Genomic DNA, 17,766 nt, shown 5'->3' with positions numbered 1-17,766 from the left:
ATCCACACTAAGACATGTCATAATTATGATGACAAATGTTCAAGAAAAAGAGAATCTTAAAGGCTACAAGAGAGACATAAAGTTGCATACAAAGGATCTCCCTTTAGATTATCAAATGATCTCTCAACAGAAACACATCAGGCCAGAAAAGAATGGAAAGAAATTTACAAAGTGATGCAAAGAAAGGGACTGAATCCAAGAATACTCTATTCACCAAAGCTATCATTCAAAATTAAAGGGGAAATAAGGACCTTCACAGACTAAAAAAGGCTAAGGGAGTTTATCACTACCAAGCCAGCAATGCAAGAAATGCTAAAGGGACTGGTGTAAAAAGAAGAAATAAAAAGGGAAGAAGGAACACAGGCACAAAAAATAAAAATAGCTACAAACAAGTACCTATCAATAATAACTTTAAACATCAACATGCTAAATGCTCCAATCAACAGACACTGAGTGGCTGAATGGATTTTAAAAAATGACACACATATATACTGTCTAAAAGAGACCCACCTCAAAACAAGGGACTCACTCACACAGACGGAAAATGAAGGGATAGAAAAATATCTTTCAGACAAATGGAAATGAAACAAAAGCTGTGGTAGCAATACTTATATCTGACAAAATAGACCTCAAAGTGAAGGCCATAACAAGAGATAAGGAAGAACATTTCATAATACTAAATGGATTGATACAACAAGAGGATATAACTCTGGTAAACATATATACACCAAATGCAGGAACACCCAAATAATTTTAAAAAACTCCTAGAAGATATCAAGGGAGAGATCAACAACAATACAATCATAGTAGGGGACTTTAATACACCACTGTCATCACTGGATTAATACTCTAGACAAAAAATCAGTAAAGAAACAGCAATCCTAAATGACTCATTTGATCAGATGGACTTAATTGATGTCTTCATAACATTTCACCCCAAAGCCACGGAATATACATTCTTCTCAAGTGCACATGGGACATTTTCAAAGATAGACCACATGTTGGGTCACAAGCAAAGTCTCTCCAAATTCAAGAAGATTGAAATCATATCAAGCATCTTCTTATACCACGATGGCATAATATTAGAAATGAACTACAATAAAAACAATCAAAAAAATCCAAACACTTGGAAACTGAATACAATGCTATTACACAATGATTGGGTTACCAAAGATATCAAAGAAGAAATTAAAAACATCCTCGAAATGAATGACAATGAAAACACAACAATCCAAAATCTATGGGACAAAATGAAAGCAATCCTGAGAAGGAAGTTTATAGCTCTACAGGCCTACCTCAAAAAAATGGTAGTAAATTATCTAATTCTACAACTTAAAGAATTAGAAAGAGAGCAACAAGAAAAGCCCAGAGTGAGCAGAAGGAAGGAGATAATAAAGATCAGAGCAGAAAAAATTAAATAGAGACAAAAAAGTTCAAAAGATCAATGAAACCAAGATCTGGTTCTTTGAAAGGATAAACAAGTTTGATGAACCTCTGGCCAGGCTCAACAAGAAGCAAAGAGAGATGACCCAAATAAACAAAATTAGAAATGAAAGAGGTGAAATAACAATAGAACCCACACAAATACACAGGATTACTACAAAATACTATGAACAACTCTGTTCCAACAAACTAGACAACCTGGAGGAAATGAACATATTCCTAAAAAATACAACCTTCCAACACTCAATAAGGAAGAAACTAAAAATCTCAATAGGCCAATAACTTTGGAAGAAATTGAAGCAGTTATCAAAAAGCTTCCAGCAAACCAAAGCCCAGGGCCAGATGATTTTACAGGGGAGTTTTACCAAACATTCAAGGAAGAACTAAAACATATCCTCCTCATACTATTCCGAAAAATTCAAGAGGAAGCAACACTTCCAAGCTCCTTCTATGAAGCCAGCATCACCCTAATACCAAAACCAGATAAAGACAACACAATGAAAGAGAATTACAGGCCAATATCCCTCATGAACATAGATGCCAAAATCCTCAACAAAATTTTAACAAATTGGATCCAGCATTACATCATAAAGATCATACACCATGACCAAGTAGGATTTATCCCGGGGATTCAAGAATGATACAATATCCACAAATCAATAAACATAATACCTCACAAAAACAAATTGAGAGATAAAAATCACATAGTCATATCAATTGATGCAGAAGTATTTGACAAAGTCCAACAGCCTTTCTTGATAAAAACAGTCAGCAAAATGGGAATAATGGGATCATACCTCAACAGAATAAAAGCCTTATATGACAAAAAATATGACAGCCAACATCATACTCAATGTGTAAAAACTAAAACCATTTCACCAAAGAACAGGAATGAGACAGGGATGCCCACTTTCACCAATCTTGTTCAACATAGTTCTGGAATAGCTAGCCATAGCAATTAGACAAGAAGAAGAAATAAACGGTATCCAAATTGGAAAAGAAGATGTAAAACTGTCATTATTCGCAGATGACATGATACTGTAACTAGAAAACCCTAACGACACCATCAATAATTATTAGACTTAATAAGTGAAATTGGCAATGTAGCAGGATATAAAATTAACGCCAAGTAATATATGACATTTCTATACACCAATATAGGACTTACAGAAAGAGAGACTAAAAAAACAATCCCATTTACCATCACACCAAAAATAAATAAATAAATAAGATACCTAGGAATAAACTTAAGGAGGTTAATGACCTGTACTGGGAAAACTACAGGACACTGAAAAAAGAGATAGAGGATGACATAAACAGATGGAAGAACATACCGTGTTCATGGATTGGTAGAATCATCATCATTTAAATATCCATACTTCCCAAAGTAATCTATAGATTCAGTGCACTTCCCATTAAAATACCAATGGGATATTTCACAGACCTAGAATTAACTCTCCAAAAATTCATCTGGAATAAAAAAAAAAGACCCTGAATAGCTGCAGCAATCCTGAGAAAGAAGAACAAAGTAGGAGGAATCTCAATACCAGATATAAAGCTGTATTACAAAGCTACTGTTCTCAAAACTGTCTGGTACCAGCACTAGAACAGACATATAGATCAATGGAATAGAATAGAGAACCCATAAATTGACCCAAACCACTATGCTCAATTAATATTTGACAAAGAATGCAAGAACATACAATGGAATCAAGACTCATCAATAAATGGTTTCGGGAAAATTGGGCAGATACATGCAAAAAAAAAAGTAACTAGAACACCAACTTACACCATACACAAAAAATAAACTCAAAATGGATAAAGGACTTAAACATAAGATGGGAAACCATAAAAATATTAGAGGAATCCACAGGCAGTAAAATCTCAGACATATGCTGAAGAAATTTCTTGACCGATACAGCTCCTAGGGCAGTGGAAACTAAAGAGAAAATAAACAAATAGACTATATAAAAAAAAGCTTTTGTACAGCAAAATAAACCATCAACAAAACAACAAGAAAGCCCACTGCATGGGAGCATATATTTGTCAATGTTATCACCAATAAGGGTTTAATCTCCAACATTTACAAGGAACTCATACAACTTATCAAAAGGAAGATAAACCACCCAATCAAAAAATGGGCAATGGACCTAAATAGATACTTTCAAAAGAAGACTTAAGGAAGGCCAAGAGACATATGAAAACATGCTCAAAGTCACTAATCATCTGAGAGATGTAAATCAAAATGACAATGCGGTACCTTCTCACACCTGTCAGAATGGCTATCATCAACAAATTAATGAACAAGTGCTGGTGAGAATGTGGAGAAAAAGGAACCCTCATGTACTGCTGGTCAGAATGCAGACTGGCGCAGCCACTGTGGAGAACAGTATGGAGTTTCCTCAAAAAAACTAAAAATGGAATTCCCATTTGACCCAGTGATCCCCCTTCTGGGAATATATCCCAAGAAACTAGAAACACCAATCAGAAGGGATATATGCACCCCCATGTTCATAGCAGCACAATTTACCATAGCTAAGATTTGGAAGCAGCCTAAGTGCCCATCAGCAGATGAGTGAAATAAAAACCTGTGGTACATCTACACATTGGGATATTATGCTGTGGTGAAAAAGAAGGAATTCCTACCATTTGTAACAGCATGGTTGGAACTGGAGAGCATTATGCTAAGTGAAATAAGCCAGTCAGAGAAAGATAAAAATCACATGATCTCACTCTTTTGTGGAATATAATGAACAACATAAACTAATGAACAAACACAGATCCAGAGCCCTAGCTGGTTTGTCTCTGTAGATAGAGCATTGGTCTGTGGACTGAAGAATCCCAGGTTTGATTCTGGTCAAGGGCATGTACCTTGGTTGTGGGCACATCCCCAGTAGGAGCTGTGTAGGAGACAGCTAATCGGTGTTTCTCTCTCATCAATGTTTCTAACTTTGTATCCCTCTCCCTTCCTTTCTGTAAAAAAATCAATAAAATATATTTAAAAAAGAAAAACAGATCCAGAGACAGAGAAGTGTCCATCAGACCATCAAACCTCAGAGGGAAGGTAGGAGAGGGTGGGGGTAAGGGGGGGAGATTAACCAAAGGACTTGTATGCATGCATATAAGCCTTACCAATGGACATAGACACCAGGGGGATGAGGGCATGAGTGGGGGGGGGCGCAATGGGGAGGATAAGGACACATATGTAATACCTTAATCAATAAAGAAAAAAAATTTAAAAAGCAAAGAGTAAAAGGTAGCAATGCCTTTCAACTATCAAAACACATAGCTTACCAAAACGCTGTCATATTTGTTTGTACACACCTAGCTTTCCAGGGTCCAGCTCACTTCCTTGCAAAGGTGATTTAATATACAATTATAAAAATAAAAAATACTAAACACCTAAAAAAAAAGAAAGAAAGCAATAGAATAGTAGATAGGAAATTTTGAGTAAATTATATTTTGGTATTAGGTTATTTCTATATTTTGTCTTTGACATATAGAATTTAAGCCGACAACTCTAAATTTGGTGCTTCTAGAATATTGGAATTACTCTTATTTTGTTCTCCATTCCATATACACCTCCTATCCTTTTGGGAAAGGATAGTTGTATAGCATCTGTGGAAGCAAGTACAATAAACGAGCTTTTCAGTTTTATGCATTTAAATAAAGCACAGTACTATAATTTTTATCAACTTTATTAAAATATAAATCACATATCATAGAATTCACCAATTCCAAGTATACAATAAAAATGGTTTTAGTATTTACATAGAGTCCCGCAACAATCACAAAAATTAATTTTAGAAAATTTTCATTACCTCAAAAAGAAACCCCATACCCATTATCAGTTATTCTCCATTCGACCATTCTGCTAGCCCCTAGCAAACAGTAATCTATTTTCTATAGATTTGTGTTATACAATCCTATCTAATAATAGACAAATATGCAAATTGACCATACCTCTGACACACCACAAGCCACGCCCACCATCCAATCAGAGCGAGTATGCAAATTAACCCAAACCAAGATGGCTACAGCCACAGAGAGCAAGGTTTCCTAGGTAACAGAGGAAGCCAAGCTTTCCGCCTGCCCTTGCCAGGCCTAAGCCTCCACTCAAGCTACAAAGTTTCAATTATAGAAGGTAAAGAAATTCAAACAAATGGCGGCAGAATGGAGCTTGAGAGAGCAGGCCAGGGTTGCCTCCGGCAACAGGGGAAGCAAAGCTTTCCACACACCCTGGCCGGGCTCACCCGCTTAAGGCAACAAAGTTTCAATTATAACCCCAACAGAAATGGCTGCCGGCCTCGGAGGGAGCCCCAGGCTTGGCTCCACTCCAGGCTACAAAGTTTCAATTGTAGAAGGAAAATAAATTCCAGATACCAGGGCCTCCGCTTGGGTTGCCAGGGGGGCGTGGCCGGCCTGCAAACCACCACAGGCCCCTCGCTCAGGCCGCCCGACACCCCAAGGGAACCCCCACCTGATTCGGGATGCTCTTCAGGGCAAACCAGCTGGCCCCCACCCCTGTACCAGGCCTCTATCCTATCTAATAAAAGAGTAATATGCAGATTGATCATCACTGCAACACAATATAGCTGCCCCCATGTGGTCAAAGATCCTGCCCCCATGTGGACACAAGATGGCCACTACAAGATGGCCAGCAGGAGAGGGAAGTTGGGAGGCACCCGGCCTGCAAGGGAGGGCAGTTGAGAAGGACCAGGCCTGCACGGGAGGGCAGTTGAGAGGGACCAGGCCTGCAAGGGAGGGCAGTTGAGAGGGACCAGGCCTGCAAGGGAGGGCAGTTGGAGGTGATCAACCCTGCAGGAGAGGGCAGTTAGGAGTGACCAGGCTGGCAGAGGAGGGAAGTTGGGGGCAAACAGGCTGGTAGCGGAGTGGTTAGGGGGTGATCAGGCTGGCAGGCAGAAGCGGTTAGGGGCAATCAGGAAGGCAGGCAGGCAAGCAGTGGGGAGCCAGCAGTCCTGGATTGTGAGAGGGATGTCCAGTGGGATCGGGCCTAAACAGGCAGTCGGACATCCCTCGAGGGGTCCCAGATTGGAGAGGGTACAGGCTGGGCTGAGGGACAACCCCCCTCCGTGCACGAATTTCGTGCACCAGGACTCTAGTTTTCATATAAGTAGAATAATAAAATAGGTAGTCTTTTGTATCTGTAGTTTTCATTTGTCACAATGTTTTCAAGGTTTATCCAAGTTGTAGAAATTATCTCTACTTTATTCCTTTGTATTGTTGATTAGTCTATTATATAGCTGTATACATTTATCTGTTGGTGGGCATTTGAGTTGTTTCCATTTTTTGGCTATCATGAGTAATGCTGCTATGAGCATTCATGTGACATTTTTTCATGATAATAGTTTTTATTTTCTCTTGGGTGTATACCTAGGAGTAGAAATTCTGAATAATATGGTAGCTCCATGTTTGGCCAGTTGAGAAACTACCAGCTTGTTTTCCAAAGTGGCTGCACCATTTACAATGTGTTATTTCTGGATATCAGATTGTTCTCCTTCCATAGAGTTTGCTGTATTTTTTATTTTATTTTGAAGACTGTAGTAACCTGTTTATTTAGACTTGTTCAAACTTTATGGAAAGACTATTCTTTGTCATTTGTGATCCCTGAAGTCTCTTTCCCTTAGCTTTGTTTATGCAATAATTTCACAGAGATTTTCTTGAATATCAGAAGCTGAGGAAAACAAATAAAAATGTACACACACACACACACACACACACACACACACACCCCCCAAAAAGTAAGGAATAAGTGAAAGAATAGCAAAATAAAACACATAACCTACTTCTCCAAATTTTTATAAATTGTCTCTGTGTTGGGGCAGTCATTTAATACTTAGTAAAGCTTTCTCTGAGCATAGAGATCAACGAAAAGTGAAGGTTAAGGTCTTCTCAGATCTTTTCTGAGAATTCCATCTTGCCTGGATGAGTGGCTTTCTAAATTTCCCTGTTATATATGACTGCTTTTGAATGTCCCAATTTCCCATAGATTCTCACTCCAACTTCTTCTCTGGACCTTAATTGTCCTATTGTATGTCTCTACCAGTAATCCTTTGCCCGAGGCATTTGTGGGTCTATAGTATACCTTGCTATTTTCATGTGCTATGCCCACTGCTTTTCCCTCCTGAGATCCAAGTTAAACACAACAGAGATGAGCACTTTGTGTTAGTGCGCCACGTAGATACCAGACAGATGAGAACAGACAGACACACTAATTTGAAAATAAGGTTTTCTTGGCTTTCACCAGTTTGTTGCAGGGAACTGGCAACTGGGTAGTTTTCATTATGTTTGTTTTTAAGAAATTTATCCACTTCATTGTATTGCCAAATATTTTGACTCAAAATTATTTATAATACTCATTATTATATTATTTCTTATTGATATTGATATTTCTTATTCTAATAATTTGTATTTTTTACCTTTTTAATCCTTCTTGCAAAAGGGCTATCAATTTTATTAATCTATCAATTTTTGCCTAACTTTTTTATGTTTAAGGTCTTTTTACTTCATTTATTTGTACTTTACCTCTATCATTTATTTTTTTCCTTAATTTGAGTGTAGTTTGCTTTCCTTTTCCTAGATTATTAAGATGAAAAATTAATTTATTTTAAACTTTCTTATTTTATAATATAGGGATTTACAACTATAAATTTTCCAATAAGCATAGATTTATCTATATTGCACACATTTTGAAATGTTGTGTTGTTTTTAATTTATTAAACTGATTGAGGTGACATTGGTCAACATGAACATATAGGTTTCAGGTGTGGGTTTCCATGTTACAAGATCTATATATTGCACCATGTACCTACCACCCAAAGTCAAATCTTCTCCTGTTTCCTTATATTAGGACCCCCTTCTCTCCCAACCCCTTTTCTCTATGGCAACCACCACACTGCTGTTTGTGTTCATGAGTTTCAGTTTTATATCCCACATATGAGTGGAATCATATGATTCTTAGTGTTTTCTGATTGACTTATTTTATTTAGCATAATGTTCTCAAGTTCCATCCATTTTGTTGCAAATGGTGATATTTCATCCTTTCTTATGGCTGAGTAGTATTCCATTGTATATATGTACCACACCTTATTTATCCAATCCTCTATCACAGGACACTTTGGTTGTTTCTGTGTCTTGGCCACTGGTAATAATGTTGCAATGAATATAGGGTGCATATATCTTTGTGAATACATTATTTCAGGTTCTTTGGGTATATACCCAGGAGAGGGATTAATGGGTAGTATGGCAGTTCTGTTCTTAATCTTTTGAGGAATCATCAGATTGTTTTTCATAGTGATTTTACCAGCCTACATTCCCACCACCAGTGAATGAGGGTTCCCTTTTCCCACAACTTCTCTAACACTTATTATTGCTTGTCTTGTTGATAATGGCCATTCTAACATGTGTGAGGTGGTATCTAATTCTAATTTTTATTTGAATTTCCCTAATTGCCAGTGAGGTTGAACGTCTTTTCATATATCTATTGGCTGTCCATATGTCTTCTTGAGAGGTGTATTTTCAGGTCCTCTCCCTACTTTTTCATTGGATTGCTTATTTGTTTGGAATTTTTATGAGTTCTTTATATATTTTTGAAATTAAACCTTTGTCAGAGGTACTATTTGCAAATATCATCTCTTATCTAGCTGGCTGGCTCTTTATTTTGTTGTCAGTTTCTTTTGATGTGCAGAAGCTTTTTAGTTTGATATAGTCCCATTCATTTATTTTTACCTTTACTTCTCTTGCCTTTGGGGTCAAATTCATAAAATGTTCTCTACTACCAAGGTCCATAAGTTTGGTACCTATATTTTCTTCTATGTAACTTACTGTTTTGGCTCTGATATTTAGGTCTTTGATCCATTTTGAATTAATTTTTGGACATGGGGACAAACTGTAGTCCAGATTCATTTGTTTGCATGTGTCTTCCCAGTTTTCCCAGCACCATTTACTGAAGAGACTATCTTTATTGTGTTTTTCTGGCTCTCTAAAATTATCTGTCCATATACATGTGGCTTTGTAGCTGGGCTCTCTATTCTGTTTCATTGATCTATGTGTCTGTTTCTCTGCTAATACCATGCTGTTTTGATTATCATAGCTCTGTAGTATAATTTGAAGTTAGGTAACATGGTACCTCCAGCTTCATTCATTTTTCTCAGGATTGCTTTGGCTATTTGAGGTCTTTTGTTGTTCCATACAAATCTGATGGTTTCTCATTCTATGAAATATTGTTTTAATTACAATCCACTTTAAAATATTTTATAGTTTTTCTGATGATTTCTTCTTTGACATAATGGATTATTTACATGGGTTACTTACTTTGAAAATACTTGGTGATTTTCTAGCTACCTTGTTAATTTCTCATTTAATTCCATTGTGACCCAACATTTCAATATTTTTGAATTTGTCAAAAGGTCAATATATGATGTACCATGATGGAAGTTTAATATACAATTGAGAAGAGTATGTTTTCTGTGGTTGTTGGGTATAGTACTCTGTAAATGTGTTTCGTCTTTTTAACAAATTGAACATATTTTTTATAGCTACATTGAATCTTTGGACTTAATACAAGGCCTCGATTATTTGCTTGCTGATGGCCAAAGACTTCTCTCAGTTCCTTGCCATGTGAACCTTTCTATAGGACTCACAACATGGTAGCTGAATTCCATCAGAATAATCAAACAAGAAAGCAAGACAGGGCAAACAAAATGGAATTCAGACTTTTTTGGAACCTAATCTCAGAACTGACATTCCATAATTTTGTCATATTCCCATTCATTAGAAGTAAATCTTGGTTTGGTAATTGCACAAAGACATGACTATCAGGAGAGAAGGATCACTGGTAGACATCTTAGGGGCTGCCTACTGCAGTGATTACCCTATTTAGGAATATTCTAAAGAGAGATTTCCATTTCCATAGAAAATTGTGGTTTTCATTCATTTATTATAAACTAGAAGCACGGTGCACGAAATTCGTGCACAAAGGGGGGTTGTCCCTCAGCCCAGCCTGTACCCTCTCCAATCTGGGACTCCTGGAGGGATGTCCGACTGCCCATTTAGGACCGATCTTGGTGGGGATCGGGCAGTTGGACATCCCTCTTACAATCCAGGACTGCTGGCTCCCAACTGCTTGCCTGCCTGCCTTCCTGATTGCCCCTAACCGCTTCTGCCTGCCAGCCTGATAACCCCCTAACCACTCCACTGCCAGCCTGGTTGATGCTTAACTGCTCCCCTGCCAGCCTGTTTGCCCCCAACTTCCCTCCTCTGCTGGCCTGGTCACCCCTAACTGCCCTCTCCTGCAGGGTTGATCACCTCCAACTGCCCTCCCTTGCAGGCCTGGTCCCTCACAACTGCCCTCCCCTGCTGGCCATCTTGTGGTGGCCATGTTGTGTCCACATGGGGGCAGACATATTGTGTGTTGGAATGATGGTCAATCTGCATATTACTCTTTTATTAGATATGATAGGGGCCTGGTGCACGGGTGGGGGCCAGCTGGTTTTCCCTGAAGGGTGTCCCTAATCAGGGTGGGGTTACCATGGGGCGTGGGGCGGCCTGAGCGAGGGGTCTGTGGTGGTTTGCAGGCCGGCCACACCCCCTGGTAACCCAAGCGGAGGCCCTGGTATCTGGAATTTATTTTCCTTCTACAATTGAAACTTTGTAGCCTGGAGTGGAGCCAAGCCTGCTGCTCCCTCCGGGGCGGCAGCCATTTCTGTTGTAGTTAATTCACCTTCTACAATTGAAACTTTGTAGCCTTAAGTGGGTGAGCCCGGCCAGGGTGTGTGGAAAGCTTTGCTTCCCCTGTTGCTGGCGGCAACCCTGGCTTGCTCTCTCAAGCTCCGTTCTGCCCCCATTTCTGTTTGAATTTTTTTACCTTCTATAACTGAAACTTTGTAGCTTGAGTGGAGGCTTAGGCCTGCAAAGGCTATCGGAAAGCTTGGCTTGCTCTGTTACCTGAGAAACCTTGCTCTCTGTGGCTGTAGCCATCTTGGCTTGGGTTAATTTGCACACTCGCCCTGATTGGCTGGTGGGCGTGGCTTGTGGGTGTGTCAGAGGTGTGGTCAATTTGCATATTTGTCTATTATTAGGTAGGATTAGATAGACAATTTCACAATTGTCTAAGAGCTAGCTGTTGCTTTTATATATACTATTTATAAAGGCTGTAGGTCTCTGGACCTTTTTCACTCCCTGCAACACAGCTCGTTCTTTGTTTGTCTTTTCCTATTTACACTTCTGTGACACATTTTCACAATTTGCTCAAGGCTTTTTAAAATAGTTTGTATTACTTCTCAGCCCATCTACCGTCTCATTTATTTACAAGCCTGTAACTTAAGTCCTTAAAGATTGACAAGAAGGGAAATATAGAAGAAGAGTGGGAATACTAATTATTTTTCTAATGCTTCTCCATTGTTCTTTAATAGTTTTTTTGATGGTCTTTCCCTTATATGACAAAAATCATCAACAGGTACTTATTAAGTGGCTGCTATGAAAAATGAGGATATTCTCCAAAGTTCCTTCCATTCTAACAGTTTATAAATCTATGAGTAGTGCACTGTGCTAAGTGCAGTATTGTGAAAAATGCAAAGAAATAAAATTAACAGGCAATTTTAATAATTTTCTTATTTTAGAGTCCCCTGCATTGTTTATTGTTTGTGTAGAATTACAGTACAGTTTACTATTTTAATTTAGATTATACAGGGTGAGGCAAAAGTAGGCTTACAGTTGTTTGCATGGAAAAATAATGCAATAATTAATAAATAATAATACAAGAATAAGCTCTTTGTTTTGCATACTCACAACTGTAAACCTGTTTTTGCCCCACCCTATAGAAAAGCCCACAGCATATTTTAAACTTAAAAAAATTTATGCTCACTCTGTGACAAAAAATAATATTTCTATAGTAATTCTTACATTTTTTCTATTTTTGAAATAATCTTTCTATTTTTGAATAGTTTAAGATTTACAGAAAAGTTATGGAAACAATTCAGAGTTCTCATATATATCACACCTAATTTCTCCTATTGTATTTTTGTGTTGTTTTAAATCAATATTATTATGGTTTACATGTCAAACGCTGTACATATTTCAAGTATACACTTGAGGACTTGGAGATAAGTTTACACTTGTGAAATCATCACCACCAAGACCATAGATTACCCATCACCTCTATGAGTATACTCCTGTCTACTTTATTATCATTTGTGTGTACATTTGTGTGTACATTTGTGTGTATTAAGAACACTTATTAGCCCTGACTGGTTTGGCTCAGTGGATAGAGTGTCAGCCTGGGGACTGAAAGGTCAGGTTCGATTCTGGTCAAGGGCATGTACCTTGGTTGTGGGCACATCCCCAGTGGGGGGCGTGCAGGAAGCAGCTGATCGATGTTTCTCTCTCATGGATGTTTCTAACTCTCTATCCCTCTCCCTTCCTCTCTGTAAAAAATCAATAAAAAATATATTTTTTAAAAAAAGAACACTTATTAGGTAAGATCTACCTTTATAAAAAATCTTAAGTATACAATGCACTATTATTACCTACAGGCACTATGTTATATAGTAGATCTCCAGAAATTATTTTCTTGCATAATTTAAACTTTGTACCCTTTGACCATCACTTTTCCATTTCTCACTCTTCCCAACCTCTGGCAATAACCATTCTACTCTCTACTTCTGTGAGTTTAAATATTTATTTTTTATAAACTTATTGGGGTGACATTATGGCATTGGTTAATGAAGTTACATAGGTTTCAGGTATACAATTCTATAATATCATCTGTATTTTGTATTGTGTGTTCACCACCCAAAGTGAAGTCTTCTTCCATCACCATTTATACCCCCTTTACCCTCTTTCACCTGCCCCCACATCCTTTTCCCTCTGGTAATCACAATAGCGTTATCTGTGTCAGCGAGTTTCAGGGTTTATTTTGTTGTTGGTGGTGTGGTTTTTTTTGTTGTTGCTTAATTCCTTTACATCTTTCACCCAGCCCTCCAAATCACTCCTCTCCGACAGCTGTCTGTTCTTTATGTATGAGTCTGTTTCTATTTTGTTTGTTTTGTTTTTTTGTTTGTTAGATTCCACATGTAAGCGAAATCATATGACATTTTTCTTTATCTGATGTATGGCTTATTTCACTTAGCATAATAGGGTTCAGGTCCATCCATGCTGTTGCAAAAGGTAAGTTTTCTTTATATGTTTATGGTCAAGTAGTATTCCATTGTGTAAATGTACCACAGCTTTTTTATCCACTCATCTACAGATAGGCACTTGGGGTGCTTCCAAATCTTGCCTAATGAAAATAGTGTGGCAATAAAAATAGGGGTGCATATATTTTTTTGAATCTGTATTTCAGGTTTCTTTGGATCTATTCCCAGAAGTGAAATCACTGGGTCATAAGGCAGTTCCATTTTCAGTTTTTTTTAGGAAATTCATACTCGTTTTTCCACCGTGGTTGCACCAATCTGCATTCTCACCAACAGTGGATGAACCTTTCCTTTTCTCCACATCCTCATCAACACTTGTATGTTGATTTAGTGATGGTAGCCATTCTGACAGGTGTGAGGTGATATCGTGATTTTAATTTGCACTTCTCTGACGATTAGTGACATTGAGTATATTTTCATATGTCTATTGGCCATCTGTATGTCCTCTTTGGAGAAGTATTTATTCAGGTCCTTTGCCCATTTTTAATTGGATTATTTTATTTTTGATGTTGAGTTGTAAAAGTTCTTTATAAATTTTGAATACTAACCCTTATCAGATGTATCATTGGTGAATATGCCACGTATAAGTGAGATCATACAGTATTTGCCTTCCTCCATCTGACTTGTCACTTGGCATTGTGTCCCCCAGGGGCATCCTCGTTGTTACAAATGGCATAATTTTATTTTTTTAAGTATATTTTTATTGATTTCAGAGAGGAAAGGTGAAGGAGAGAGAAATAGAAACATCAATGATAAGATAAAATCATTGATTGGCTGCCTCCTGCACAAACACCCCCCTAGGGGTTGAGCCTACAATCGTGCATGTGCCCTGACCAGGAATCAAACCTTGACCTCCTGGTTCATAGTTGATTCTCAATCACTGAGCCACACTGGATGGGCAGAATTTTCTTTTGTAAGGCTGAAAATATTCAAATCTAGGCATATAACACATGTTATTTATCCTTTCATCTATCAATGGAAATTTAGTTTGTTTTCATTCCTTGCCTATTTTGAATAATGTTGCAATGAATATGAAAGCGCAGATATCTCTTCAAGATTCTGATTTCAATTCCTTTGTATAAATATTCAGAATTGGGATTGAAGGATCGTATGTTAGTTCTATTTCTAGTTTAATGATGAACCTCCATACTATTTTATATAATGGCTGGAACAATTTATATTGTCACCAAAAGTATATAAAGGTTTGGGTGGGTTTTTTTTTTTCACATCCTCACCAACACTTGTAATCTTTTGACAATTTGATAACAGCCATTCTAACAGGTGTGAGATGATAGCTAATTGTGGCTTTGATTTGCATTTCACTGATGATTAACTGATATTGACCAGCTTCTCAAATACCTATTGGTTGTTTGTATGTCTTCTTAGGGAAACTACCCATTCATCCTTTGCCCATTTTATTTTTTTTTAATTTATCATTATTGTTGAAAAATATTACAGATGTCTCCCTTATTTTCCCCATTGACCCACTCCACCTTGAACCCCACCACCCCCAGGCCTTCACCACATTATTGTTTGTGTCCATGAGTTATGCATATATGCATATAAGTTCTTTGGTTAAACTCTCCCCACCCACCCACCACCCCTGCCTTCCTTCTGAGATTCATCTGTCTGTTCCATGCTTCTATGTCTCGATCTATTTTGTTCATGAGTTTATTTTGTTCACTAGATTACACATAGGACTGAGATCATGTGATATTTGTCTTTCTCTGACTGGCTTATTTCACTTAACATAATACTCTGCAGGTCTCTCCATGATGTCTCAAAGTGGAAGAGATCCTTCTTTTTACTGCTGCATAGTATTCCATGGTGTAAACGTACCACAGCTTTTTTATCCACTCATCCACTGAAGGGTACTTGGGCTGTTTCCAGATCTTAGCTATTGTAAATTGTGCTGCTTTGAACATGTGGGGGAGGTACATTCTTTCTGATTGGTGTTTTGTGTTTAGGAAATATTCCTATAAGTGGGGTAACTGGGTCAAATAGCAATTCCATATTTGATATTTTGAGGAAACTCCATACTGTTTTTACAAAATGGCTGCACCAGTCTACATTTCCACCAGCAGTGTACTAGGATTCCCTTTTCTCTACATCCTCACCAGCATTTGTCATTTGTTGACTTACTTGTTGATGGTAGCCATTCTGACATGTGTGAGGTGAAACCTCACTGTCATTTTAATTTGTATCTCTCTGATGATCAGTGACTTTGAGCATTTTTTCATGTTTCTTGGCCATCTGTATACCCCCTTGAGAGAAATATCTATTTAGGTCCTCTGCCAAATTTTTAATTGGATTGTTTGTCTTCCTTTTGTTAAGTTGTATGAGTTCCTTATGTATTTTGGATATTAACCCTTAATCAGATGTATCATTGCCAAAAATGTTCCCACATACAGTGGGCTACCTTTTCATTTTGGTGATGATTTCTTTTTCTGTGCAGAAGATTTTTATTTTGATGTAGTCCCATTTGTTTATTTTTTCTTTAGTTTACTTTCACCCAGGAGATGTATCCACAAACATATTGCTATGAGAGATATCTGAGATTCTGCAGCCTGTGGCTTCATCTAGGATTTTTATGATTTCATGACTTATATTTAAGTATTTTATCCAGTTTGAATTTATTCTTGTGTATTATGTATGTTGGTGGTCTAGTTTCATTCTTTTGAATATATCTGTGCCATTTTCTCTATACCGTTTATTGAAGAGACTGTTCTGACTCCATTGTATCTTCTTGCCTCCTTTGTCAAATATTAATTGAGCATAATCGCTTGAGTCGATTTCTGGGGTCTTTGTTCTGTTCGTTCATCTATATGCCTGTTCCTGTGCCAGTACTGGGCTGTTTACAGTGGCTTTGTAGTATAACTTGATATCAGATATAACTTGATATCAGATATTCCAACTTTGTTCTTCTTTCTCAAGATTGCTGCAGCTATTTAGGGTCTTTATTGTTTCGATATAAATTTTTGGAGTATTAGTTCTAGATCTGTGAAATATGCCATTAGTGTTTTAATAGGAATTGCATTAAATCTGTAGATTGCTTTGGATAGTATGGACAATTTAATGATGTTACTTCTACCAATTCATGAACATGGTATATCCTTCCACTTATTTATATATTCCTCTATCTCATTCCTATAATTTTCTGAGTACAGGTCTTTCACGTTGGTTAAGTTTATGCCTAAGTATCATTTTTTGTTGTTGTTGAAGTGGTAAATGGCTTTTTTAATTTAGTTTCTCATTCTGAGAGTTCATTATTAGTGTATAAAAATGCCATAGATTTCTGAGTATTAATTTACTAACCTGCTACATTGCAAAATTCATTTATTAAATCTAGTTGTTTTTTTGGTGGAGAAATTTTGGTTTTCTATGTAAAACATCATGGTATCTGCGAATAATGAGAGTTTTTTAGGTCCTCTTTTCCAATTTGGATGCCTTTTATTTCTTCTTATTGTCTGATCGCTGTGGACAGCACTTCCAGTACTATGTTGAATAAGGGAGGTGAAAGTGGATATCCCTCTCTTGTTCCTGCTCTTGGGGGAAATGGTTTTAGTTTTGTCCATTGAATATGATGTTGGCTGTAGGTTTGTTATATATGGCCTTTATTATGTTGATGTATGATCTCTCTATTCCCACTTTGCTGAGAGTTTTTATCAAACATGGGTGTTTGATTTTGTGGGGTGCTTTTGCTGTGTCTATTGATATGACCCTGTAAATTTTATCTTTAATTTGTTTATGTAATGTATCACATTTATTGATTTGTGAATATTGTATCAGCCTTGCATTCCTGAAATAAATACCACTTGGTCATGTGTATGATCCTTTTAAAATATTGCTGGATCTGATTCGCTAATATTTTGCTGAGGATTTTATCATCAGAGATATTAGCCTATCATTCCCCTTCTTTGTAGTGTCTTTATCTGGTTTGGAATTAGGATAAAACTGGCCTCAAAAATAGAGCTTGGAAGTGTCACTTCCTCTTTGATTTTTTTTTTTAATAGTTTGAGGATTATAGGTGTTAGTTTCTTTTTGAATATTTGGTAAAACTCTACTGTGAAGCCACCTGGACCAGGACTTTTGTTTGCTAGGAGGATATTTT

Source organism: Cnephaeus nilssonii (genome assembly GCF_951640355.1).
Source record: "Cnephaeus nilssonii genome assembly, chromosome: X".
Classification (NCBI taxonomy): Eukaryota; Metazoa; Chordata; class Mammalia; order Chiroptera; family Vespertilionidae; genus Cnephaeus; species Cnephaeus nilssonii.
The sequence above is the reverse complement of the archived record's forward strand: the minus strand, read 5'-3'. Positions refer to the sequence as shown.